The 12453-nt window shown below is 39.0% G+C and overlaps 1 protein-coding gene across 3 annotated transcripts in view; it reads left to right on the top strand.

Annotated features, from left to right (window-relative positions):
• Positions 1-12453, top strand: part of NDFIP2 (Nedd4 family interacting protein 2) — an 86532-nt gene that overhangs the window by 60890 nt on the left and 13189 nt on the right. The window lies entirely within an intron of this gene.

The raw sequence follows: 12453 nt of genomic DNA, 5'->3' as shown, positions 1-12453 counted from the left end.
TATTTGATAAAACTGAAGCAGTTAAAGTGTCACATCAAAGATGGACAGTTAGCCTAGCAGTTAAGACATATGTATCTGCCTTTGGAGTACCTGGGTTCAGTATCTGACTCCTGCTCCTGTCTCCAACTTCCTGCCAATTCAGACCTTGGAGGTCAGCAATGTTGGCTCAAGTAGTTGAGTTCCTGCCACCCACATTTGGAGACCTTGATTGTGTTCCCAGCTTCCAACTTTGTCCCAGTCCAGGCCATTGTGGACATCTGTCTGTCTGAATCTGTCTCTCAAAGAGAGAAGGAGAGAGAGAGAGAAAGAGAAAGAGGAGAGAGAGAAAAAAAAAATAAAGAAATACTTGAATTGCCATATTCCACTTTAAAATTAGAAAATAAATACTTGTACATTGAATTACTTTAGAGTCTGGAAGACTATTTAACCTCCATCCTGAGATGGTTTCTTCCTTTATTTCATCTGCTGAAGAAAAGCAATGGAGTCAGGAAAGAAGGGTAGGCAGCTACATATTTTTTCTCAGATTAACTAAATTATATTCAGGTTATCAACTAATTAGTGTATATGCAATATTTAAATCTTAAATTGGTTTTAGTATTTTTTTTTTATTTGACAGATAGAGTTAGACAGTGAGAGAGAGAGACAGAGAGAAAGGTCTTTCTTCCATTGGTTCACCCCACAAATGGCCGCTATGGCCGGAGCTATGCTGATACAAAGCCAGGAGCCAGGTGCCTCCTCCTGATCTCCCATGTGGGTGCAGAGGCTCAAGCACTTGGGCCATCCTCCACTGCCTTCCTGGGCCACAGCAGAGAGCTGGACTGGAAGAGGAGCAACCGGGACTAGAACCCGGCACCCATATGGGATGCCGGTGCTGCAGGCGGAGGATTAACCAAGTGAATCACAATGCTGGCCCCTGGTTTTAGTCCTAATTTCTACTTGGATATTTTAGGTGCAATGAAAAAAAAAATGGACTCTGGTTAAAAATGCTGTTAATCTAGTGAACCTTAGTTTTTAATCATAATTTTAGTTCATGAGGTAATCCTTTATATTATCCTTTAAACTACCCACATATTTTGTTTACAATAAAGAATAACTTAACCATTCATTCTTTGAATGGTTATGTCTTTTAAAAGAATTAAATTGATTTTACTACTTTCATTAAAAAAATCTGTTTCTCAGGAATAAAAACATTATTTGACACCATCTAATTATTTGACTTAGAGCTTAGTTCTTTCTCCATTTCTGTATTTTACTTATACCCATCTTCCTTTTTAATTTTATTTTTAGATTTTAAACATTTCACTGATTGAAGTGTTATGTATGTATGATAACTTAGACACACTAGATGAATTTATTTTTGACCAATGATAGTATATTAATATTAATATTTGGAAAACACCCAGAGGCAAAGGCTGTCAAAGGCAAAATTTAAAAATGGAATTACATCAAATTGAGAAGTTTCTGTATGGCAAAAGAAACAGTCAGGAAAGTGAAGAGGCAACCAACAGAATGGGAGAAATTATTTGGGAACTACTACAACTGATAAAGGATTAATAACCAGAATCTATAAAGATATCAAGAAACTCCACAACAACAAAACAAACAATCCAGTTAAGAAATGGGCCAAGGACTTAAACAGACATTTTTTCTTTTTTGTTCTGAAAGTTTTTATTTAATAAATATAAATTTCAAAAGTACAACTTTTGGAATATAGCAGTTCTTCCCCCCCATACCTGCCTTCCTACCCCTACTCCCATCCTACCTCTTACTTCTTCTCCCATCCCATTCTTCATTAAGATTCATTTTTAATTATCTTTATATACAGACTAACTCTATACTAAGTAAAATTTCAACAGTTTGCACCCACACAGATACACAAAATATAAAGTACTATTTGAAGACAAGTTTTACAGTTAATTCTCATAGTATAACTCATTAAGTACAGAGCTTCTACATGGGTAATGGGTAGCAAGTGCCCAGTGACTCCTGTGGTTGATTTAACAATTGACACTCTTATTTATTTTTTTTATTTTTATTTTTGACAGGCAGAGTGGACAGTGAGAGAGAGAGAGAGAGAGAGAGAAAGGTCTTCCTTTGCCATTGGTTGACCCTCCAATGGCCGCTGCGGCCGGCGCACCGCGCTGATCCTATGGCAGGAGCCAGGTGCTTCTCCTGGTCTCCCTGGGGTGCAGGGCCCAAGCACTTGGGCCATCCTCCACTGCATTCCCTGGCCACAGCAGAGAGCTGGCCTGGAAGAGGGGCAACCAGGACAGAATCTGGCACCCCACCGGGACTAGAACTCGGTGTGCCGGCGCCGCTAGGTGGAGGATTAGCCTAGTGAGCTGCGGCGCCAGCGACACTCTTATTTATGATATCAGTGATCACCCAAGGCTCTTGTCATGAGCTGCCTAGGCTATGGAAGCCTTTTGAGTCCACAAACTCCATCAGTATTTAGATAGGGCCATAAACAAAGTGGAAGTTCTCTCTTTCCTTCAGAGAAAAGTACCTCCTTCTTTGATGGCCCCTTCTTTCCACTGGGATCTCACTCACAGAGATCCTTCATGTAGGTCAGTTTTTGCACAGTGTCTTGGCTTTCCATGCCTGAAATGCTTGCATGGGGTTTTTAGCCAGATCTGAATGCCTAAAGGGCTGATTCTGAGGCCAGAGTGCTGTTGAGGGCATTTGCCATTCTATGAATCTGCTGTGTGGCCTGCTTCCCATGATGGATCATTCTATTGTTATTATCAGACACTTGGTCTTGTTTATGTGATCTCTTTGACACTTATTCCTAACTATATGATCAGTTACACACTTAAAATGATCACTTTAATTAGTTAAGATGGCTACCACCAAGCTTAATGGGATTTGGAGTCCCATGGCAAATTTTTAGCTTTACCATTAGGGGTAAGTCCTTGGGCACATGTGTCGAACTGTGCGTCTCCACCTTTTCTTATTCCCACTCTTATTTTTTACTAGGATCAATTTTCAATTAGATTTAAGCACCTATGAATAATTCTGTTTTCAGTGAAGAGTTCTACCAATGGTATTAAGTAGAAAAAGAAAATAGTAAAAAAAATAAAATAATAAGCTGTTCCGATCAAGTCATTGCTTCTCATAGTGTCAGTTTCACTTCTACAGGTTTCCTTTTAGGTGCTCAGTTAGTTGTTACAGATTAGGGAGAACATATGGTATTTGTCCCTTTGGAACTGACTTATTTCACTAAGTATGATGTTATTCAGATTCATTCATTTTGTTACAAATGACTGGGTTTCTTTCTTTCTTCTTCTTCTTTTTTTTTTTTTACTGCTGTGTAGTATTCCGTAGAGTACACATCCCATAATTTCTTTATCCAGTGTTCTGTTGTTGGGCATTTAGGTTGATTCCATGTCTTAACTATTGTGAATTGAGTTGCAGTAAACATGGAGGTACAGATAGCTCTTTTATTTGCCAATTTCTCTTAGGTAAATTCTGAGGAGTGGGTTGCTGGGTCCTATGGTAGGACTAGATTCAGATTTCTGAGGTACCTCCAAACTGTCTCCATAGTGGCTTTACCAGTTTGCATTCCCACCAGCAGTGGATTAGGGTAACTTTTTCCCCACATCCTTCCCAGCATTTGTTGTTTCTGTATGAAAGCCATTCTGACTGGGGTAAAGTGAAACCTCACTGTGGTTTTGATTTGCATTTCCCTGACAGCCAGTGATCCTGAACATCTTTTCATGTGTCTGCTGGCCATTTGGATTTCCTCGTTTGGAATGATCTTTCTAAAGTGTTATTGGATTCAGTTGGCTAGAATTTTGTTGTGGATTTTTGCATCTATGTTCATCAGGGAAATTGGTCTGTATTGTCTTTCTCTGTTGCATCTTTTTCAGGTTTAGGAATTAAGGTGATGCTGGCTTCGTAGAAAGAATTTGGGAAGATTCCCTTTCTTTCCATTGTTTTTGAATAACTTGAGAAGAATTGGAGTTTGCTCTTTAAATGTCTGGTAGAATTCAGCAGTGAAGCCATCCTGTCCTGGGCTTTCTTTATTGGGAGGGTGTTTATTGCTGATTTAGTTTCCATCTTAGTTATGGGTATGTTTAGGTTTTTCATGTCTTCATGGGTCAATTTAGGTAGGTTATATGTGTCCAGGGATCTATCCATTTCTTCTAGGTTTCCCATTTTGTTGGTATACAGCTCTTTGTAGTAGTTTCTCATGGTTCTTTTTATTTCTGTGGTGTTGGTTGTTACATTTCCTTTTTCATCTGTAATTTTATTGATTTGGGTCTTCTCTCTTCTTCTTCTTTTTTTTTTTTTTTTTTTTTTTTTTTTTTTTTTTTTTTTGGTTGGGCCAATGGGTCAATTTTGTTTATGTTTTTCAAAAAAATCAGCTCTTCATTTTGCTGATTTTTTTGTTTTTCTTTGGATTCAATTTTGTTATTTTATTTTATTTTTTTTTTTTTATTTTATTTATTTATTTTTTTATTTTTTGACAGGCAGAGTGGACAGTGAGAGAGAGAAACAGAGAGAAAGGTCTTCCTTTGCCGTTGGTTCACCCTCCAATGGCTGCCGCGGCTGGCGTGCTGCGGCCGGCGCACCGCGCTGATCCGATGGCAGGAGCCAGGAGCCAGGTGCTTTTCCTGGTCTCCCATGGGTTGCAGGACCCAAGCACTTGGGCCATCCTCCACTGCACTCCCTGGCCACAGCAGAGAGCTGGCCTGGAAGAGGGGCAACGGGGACAGAATCCGGCGCCCCGACCGGGACTAGAACCCAGTGTGCTGGCGCCGCTAGGCGGAGGATTAGCCTAGTGAGCCGCGGCGCCGGACCCAATTTTGTTGATTTCTTCTACTTGTTTTGGATATGGTTTGCTATTGTTTTTCTAGATCCTTGAGTTGCATTGATAGGTCATTTATTTGGTGCTTTTCCAATTTCTTGATGTAGGCACTAATTGCTATAAACTTTCCTCTTAACACTACTCTTGCTGTAACCCATAAGTTTTGATATGTTGTGTTGTCATCTTCATTTGTTTCCAGAAATTTTTTTATTTCTCTTTTGATTTCTTCTATGACCCACTGTTCATTCAGGAGCATGTTGTTCAGTCTCCATGTGTTTGCATATGCTTTAGAAATTCCTGAGTTGCAGATTTCCAGATTCATTCCATTTTGGTCTGAGAAGATGCTTGATACAATTTTGATTTTTTTGAATTTGCTGAGACTTGCTTTATGGAAATCCTAGATAAAGTTCCATACACTGGTGAGAAGAATGTGTTATTTTGCAACTGTAGGATGAAAAACTCTGTAAATATCTGTTAGTTTCATTTGGCCTGTAGTGTCAATTAAATCTGCTGTTTCTTTGTTGATTTTCTGTCTGGTTGATCTGTCCATTACTGAAAATGGAGTATTGAAGTCCTCCAATACTTTGTATTGCAGTCTAAGTCTCCCTAAAATCCCTTAACATTTCTTTTAAATAGCCAGGTGCCCTGTAATTAGGTGCATATGCTTTTTTTTTTTTTTTTTTTTAACCAGGCAGAGTGGACACTGAGAGAGACAGAGAGAAAGGTCTTCCTTTGCCATTGGTTCACCCTCCAATGGCCACCGCGGCCGGCACGCTGCAGCCGGCGCACCGCGCCAATCCAAAGGCAGGAGCCAGGTGCTATCCTGGTCTCCCATGGGGTGCAGGGCCCAAGCACCTGGGCCATCCTCCACTGCACTCCCTGGCCACAGCAGAGAGCTGGCCTGGAAGAGGGGCAACCGGGACAGAATCCGGCGCCCCGACCGGGACTAGAACCCGGTGTGCCAGCACCGCTACGCAGAGGATTAGCCTGTTGAGCCGCGGTGCCGGCCTATGCTTTTTTTTTTTTTTTTTTTTTTTTTTTTAAGAATTTTATTTATTTGAAAGAGTTACAGAGAGAGGTAGAACCAGAAAGAGAGAGAGGTCTTCCATTCCGCTGGTTCACTCCCCAAATGACCATAATGGCCAGAGCTGAGCTGATCCGAAGCCAGGAGCCAGGAACTTCTTCCAGGTCTCCCATGTGGGTGCAGGGGCCCAAGGACTTGGGCTGTCTTCTGCTGCTTTCCCAGGCCATAGCAGAGAGTTGGATCAGAAGAGGAGCAGCCAGGACTGGAACTGGCATCCATATGGGATGCCAGCATTGCAGGGTGCAGCTTTAACCCACTGTGCTGTAGTGCTGGCCCCACATATACGTTTAAATAGTTAGATCTTCCTGTTGCATTGATCCCTAAATCATTATGTAGTACCCGGCTTTTTTTCTTTTTTAAACTGTTCTTGTGTTAAAATCTATTTTGTCTAATAATAATAAGATGGCTACACCAGCTCTTTTTTGATTTCTGTTGGCATGGGATATCTTTTACCATCCTTTCACTTTGTGTGCAGTTTTGTTGGTGGGATGTGTTTCTTGTAGGCAGCAAATAGGTGGGGTTTTTTTTTTTTTCATTCATTCAGCCAGTCTGTGTCTTTTAACTGGGGAGTTGAGGCCATTTACATTCAAGGTGACTATTGATAAGTAATGACATTGCCCTACCATTTTTCCAAACATATTTCTAATTTATACTTTGAATTTCCTTTGTTCTTTTATTGAGAGATTTTCTTCCTTTACCTTCTTGCATAGTGATGACCATGTTTCTGTGGTTCTGTGTGTAACACATCTTTTAACATCTTTTGTAGGGCTGGAAGAGTGGTGATAAATTCTTTCAATTTCTGTTTGTTATGGAAGGTTTTAATTTCACCTTCAGTCATAAATGAGACCTTATAATATTTTGGGATGACAGTTATTTTCTCTTAAGACTCAGACTATATCTCGCCATTCTCTCCTAGCTTTGGGGTTTCTGATAAGTCTGCTGTGAGTCTAATTGGAGAGCCTCTGAAAGTAATCTGTTATCCTGTGCACATTTCAGAATCTTCTCTATGTTTTATTGTGGTGAATTTGATTACAATGTGTCGTGATGAGGGTCTTTTCTGGTCATGTCCATTGGGAGTTCTTTGTGCTTCTTGTACTTGGATGTCCCTTTCTTTCTCCAAACTAGGAAAGTTTTCTGCTTTTATTTCACTGAAAAGGCCTTCTAATATTTTTTCTCTCTCCATGCCTTCAGGAACTCCTAGAACCCATTTTTTTTTATAGTAGCCTGTAGATTCCCAGTAGTGTTTTTTAATTTTCTAATTTCTTCTTCTTGTCTTTGGTTTGACTGTATAGTTTCCTGTGCTTTGTCTCTAAGTCCAATATTGTTTCTTCTGCTTCACTGATTCTGTTGTTAAGGCTCTCCACTGCATTTTTAATTTGTTCTATTGAATTCTTCATTTCATTTTGATTTCTCTTTAAGATCTCAATTTCATAGGAGAAATTTTCTTTCATGTCCTATATGGATTTCAGTAGTTCTTGCATTTGCTTTTGATTACTTCTGTGTAATACTATGATCAGTTTTTTGAATTCCATTTCCTGCATTTTTTCTATATCATCATCTTCACAATCTGAAGTGTTGTGTTATTTTGGGGCGTCATGTTTTCTTTCTTATTCTTGTTTTTTGGATTGGTGTGTTTGTTGTTTGGCATTTGTGGAGATACTTGTTGGTTTTTTCTTTTTCTCTTTTTCCTTTTTTTTTTTTTTAAGCTGTGGTGGCTTTTATTGTTGTACTGTGACTCTGTTGATAGGTGGAATGTCTGCTTTCAGTGACTCTCAAGGAGCTTGTAGTGGGTGTGGCCAGAGAGCTCTGTTCAGTTCTCCAGGGCTAAGGGCATGCCTACAGTGATACAGCCAGGTTTGGCACAGTAAATCAATCAATCAATCAATCTCTCTCTCTCTCTCTCTCTCTCTCTTATAATCAGAAGGGAGGTTTATTCTGCTCAGCTGAGCTCTTCTCCTCAATGGAAACCAGTTCCTGAGCACTAGTGCCAGTGGGTATAATAGTTGTTCACTCTGTCCCAAGGACTACACAAAGGATCCGTGCAGTCCTCAGTTTAAGTTCATATTCCCCAGCAGTGTGTCTCACCAGGTAACCAGGAACCCCCATGCTTGTGGCATCTCCCACTGAGACCACTCGAAATCTCAGCTGCACTGTGAGCCCTCCCACACATAGTTTTTTTTCACAATCCTGATTCAGAAGCTTCACACAGTCACAAGCTCCTAGCCCCCTGTTATTTCTCCCCACCAGAGTCAGGAGTCTCTGCTCAGTTGGTTGCTAGGCACAGACATGAGCTGGTGCAACTGTTACAGATGTCCAAAATGGCACCTGCTCTATTACCTTGTTTTACAGGTCGCCGTTGTAAAGTGACCCAGGAGAGAGAAATGTGTCTGTCCCATCCTTTTTGTTTGTTTTTTTTTTCTTCTCTAGTTTGGCTGGTACACTTTCCCCCATGGGGCTGCAAGCTGGGTTTCCTCTAGGCTCTTCCTGCAACTTTTTCACCATTGCTTAGGCTGTTGCAGTCTGGTCTTACCTCACCTCACTTTCCAGTGCTGGTGCATAGGCTCTTGGCTGCTGGAGTTCCAATTCATGGGTGCCCACGCTCTACACATAGGTCTACCATGTCCCTTAATTTCAGTAGAGTTTCTTTTGCTGTTTTCTCCCTAACTCTTCCCTGAGAGTACACTCTCTACACTTTTTTGAAACTGTCTTCTTCTGGGATATAGCACTAAGCTCCCGCCCTACTCCATCATCTTGGAACCCAGTAGTCCAGACATTTTTCAAAAGAGGAAATGCAAATGGCCAGCAGACACATGAAAAAATGCTCAGGATCACTAGCCATCAGGGAAATGCAAATCAAAACCACAGTGAGGTTTCACCTCACCCTAGTTAGAATGGCTTTCATACAGAAACAACAAACAACAAATGCTGTCAAGGATGTGGGGAAAAAGTTACCCTAATCCACTGTTGGTGGGAATGTAAAATGGTAAAATCACTATGAAAGACAGTATGGAGATACCTCAAATATCTGAATATAGACCTACCGTTTGAGCCAGCCATCCCACTCCAGGGAATTTACCCAAGGGAAATGAAATCAGTAAGCAAAAGAGTTATCTGCACCTCCACGTTTATTGCAGCTTAATTCACAATAGCTATGACATGGAATCAACCTAAATACCCATCAACTGAAGACTGGATAAAGAAATTGGGATATGGAAATTGTGATATGGGATAAAGAAATGGGATAAGAAATGGGATATGTATTCTATGGAGTGCAAGTTAAAAAAAAAAGCTGGTCATTTGTAACAAAATGGATCAATCTGGAAAACATCATACTTAGTGAAATAAGCCAGTCCCAAAGGGACAAATACCATGTGTTCTCCCTGATCTGTGAGAACTAATAAAGCACCTAAAATGAAATCTGTAGAAGTGAAATTGACCCTTCAAGAAGGGATAACTTGAACTGCCCCTGTCTTGACTGTTGAAGAACAGTTTTGTTTTTGTTTTTGTTTTATTTTTCTCTTCATACTATTTGTTGAACTCTTTACTTAACATAGTGTTAATCATAGTAGTATAAAGTCAATTGAAAATAGATCTAAGTAAAAAATAAGAGCGGGAATAAGAGAGGGAGAAAGAAGTTTATAATTGTAAATATGTATAGTTCTGCATACATTCCTATGGACTTACTTCTAAGGGTACAGTTAAAAACTTGTCATGGGACTCCAAGTCCCATTAAGCTTGATGGTAGAAATGCCATCTTATTTGGTAAAGTGATCATATTTAGTGTTAAAGTGAACATATAGATAGGATTAAGTGTGAAAGTGGTCATATAAATAGGACCAAGTGCCTAGTAATAATAATAGATAGAATTAAAAAGGAGAGAATGTTCCAACATGGGAAGCAGTCCACACAGCAGACTCATAGAATGACAGTTGTTTTAAGTAACACTTTGACTCAGAATCAGCCCTTTAAGGCTTCCTAGTCTGGCTGAAAAGCCCGTGAGAGCATTTCAGGCATGGAAAGCCAAGACACTGTGACAAAAACTGTTCTATATGAAGGATCTCTGTGAGTGAGACCCCAGTGGAAAGAAGTGGCCATCAGAGAAGGCTGTATTCTTCTCTAAAGGGAGGAAAGAACTTCCACTATGCTTATGGTCTTGTCCAAATAATGACAGAGTTCATAGACTTTTTCAAAAGGCTTCCATAGCCTAGGCAGCTCATGTCAAGAGCCTCGGGTGATCACTGACATCATACATAAGAGTGTTAATTGTTAAATTAATGACAGGAATCACTGTGCACTTACTTCCCATGCAGGACCTGTGTCCTCAGTGAATTGTATTATGAGACTTAACTGTAAAACTAGTACTGAGGGCCGGCGCCGTGGCTCACTAGGCTAATCCTCCGCCTAGCGGCGCCAGCACACCGGGTTCTAGTCCCGGTCGGGGCGCCGGATTCTGTCCCGGTTGCCCCTCTTCCAGGCCAGCCCTCTGCTGTGGCCAGGGAGTGCAGTGGAGGATGGCCCAGGTGCTTGGGCCCTGCACCCCATGGGAGACCAGGAAAAGCACCTGGCTCCTGGCTCCTGCCATCGGATCAGCGCGGTGCGCCGGCCGCAGCGTGCCGGCCGCGGTGGCCATTGGAGGGTGAACCAACGGCAAAGGAAGACCTTTCTCTCTGTTTCTCTCTCTCACTGTCCACTCTGCCTGTCAAAAAATAAAAAAAAAAAAAAATTAAAAAAAAAAATTAAAAAAACTAGTACTGAAACAATTTTTGTGTGTGTGTGTCCCTCTGTGTGTGTATGTGCCTGTGCATGCAAATTGTTGAATTCTTTACTTAGTACAGAGTTGGTCTTCTGTGTACAAAGTTAATTGAAAATGAATCTTAATGGAGAATGGGACTGGGAATGGGAGAGGGAGGATGAGGAGGAAGGGTGGGAATGTGGGTGGGAGGGCGGGTGTGGTGGGAAGAATGACTATATTCCTAAAGTTGTACTTATTAAATTTGTATTCCTTAAAGATAAATTTAAAAAATATTTCAAAATTATTATTTATTTTAATGAATTTATACTGCATTGTTTCTATATCTCATATTTTTATGTTTCCTATTCTGTAAATGTTCAGCAGTATTATTGTAAAGTTATATTTTCTCCTTTATTTCCTGATATGACTGTAAGCCTAGAGCTTATTTGCTTCGATAATCCTAGATTTATTTGCAATTACTACCATCTAGTGGGTATCCTTAAAATTGCAACTCCATTTTCCCATGGTTCTTTGTTTTTGTTTTTGGTTTTGGATTTTCTCTTTAGTAATTTTTATTAATCATACCATAAATTTACTTTCCAAATATTTTTGTTATTTCAAAATCTTATATGCAATATTCATTATTTACTTACTTTCTGTACCTCATTTCTCCAGGTTTTAAATTTCATATACAATATATCCTTGTTTTCTTTCATCAGGGTAAAAATTAATATTTATGGTAATAGATACATATAGTACCTGTCTTTTAGATGATTACAAGAGGTATATTATGTAAAAAAAAACTATGTTTGTTTTACTTAATTTTTAAGTTTTATTTAAGTTATACAGGTTTTATATATTTCATATATACAGATTTAGAAACAAAGTGGGGCTTCCCCTCCCTCCCGCCCATTTTCCCAGGCTTTTTAAATTTATCTAGTAGTTACTATTAATGAAAAAGAGGGGGAGGGCTAGAAAATGACTTCTGGAATGTGATTTGTAACTTAGTTCAGGTATATAATTTGTACAAATAAAAATAAAGTGAATGCCAATAAGAATATTCTGATTAAAGATTGTATTGGTTTAAGCTTTTCATTTTTTTCAGTATCCTATTTCATTTTTACCTCAGATAACTCTAAAACACTTTACACTTAAATCAAGTAAGATAATTTTGAAGAAAAATATTTTAAAAATAACTGTATATTCTTGTTTAGAAAATGTAGAATTGTATGTATCCCCTGATAGTATTTTTGTTTTTCATACTTTTCTAAAGTATTACTGCAGAATGTCTCCTATATGGCTAACCTGAATATCTTTTATCTTATTCTTAAGAAGTTTTTTAAGAGAGTGAAATATAATCTATTAATTTTTTAGTTATTCACTATAAATTAAATTTTGGTTCACTGGACAATTGATAGTCTATGAAAATGACCTTGAACTCCAGTACTTTAAGATTTAATAGACTCTATCTAAAATTTTTTTTTGAAATAGGAGTTTAACCATTTGTATAATGTGTAGATATTCCCCTGAGCAAGCTCTTGTAAAAATTAGTAAGCACTTGCATTATTCTCATTTTAAACTTCAGGGAAACATAATTAAAAAGAAATTAATGTATAACCTTAAGATGAATTATAAGAGTGTTTTGAAGCATGAATTGTGATTTGTAAGAAATTGTCAAGATGTCTTCTAACGTGGCTGTAACCATTTTGCATGCCCACTAGCAGGAATTGAGAGAATTCCTCTTGCTCTGTGTCATACCAGCAATCTGTATTGACAGTTTCTGTTATTTTTAAACATTTGTATAATTGTGTAATGGTATCTCGTTGT

This window comes from Oryctolagus cuniculus, chromosome 9 (assembly GCF_051225735.1).
Source record: "Oryctolagus cuniculus isolate XC-2025 breed Fujian yellow rabbit chromosome 9, ASM5122573v1, whole genome shotgun sequence".
NCBI classification, from domain to species: domain Eukaryota; kingdom Metazoa; phylum Chordata; class Mammalia; order Lagomorpha; family Leporidae; genus Oryctolagus; species Oryctolagus cuniculus.
The sequence above is the reverse complement of the archived record's forward strand: the minus strand, read 5'-3'. Positions and strand labels throughout refer to the sequence as shown.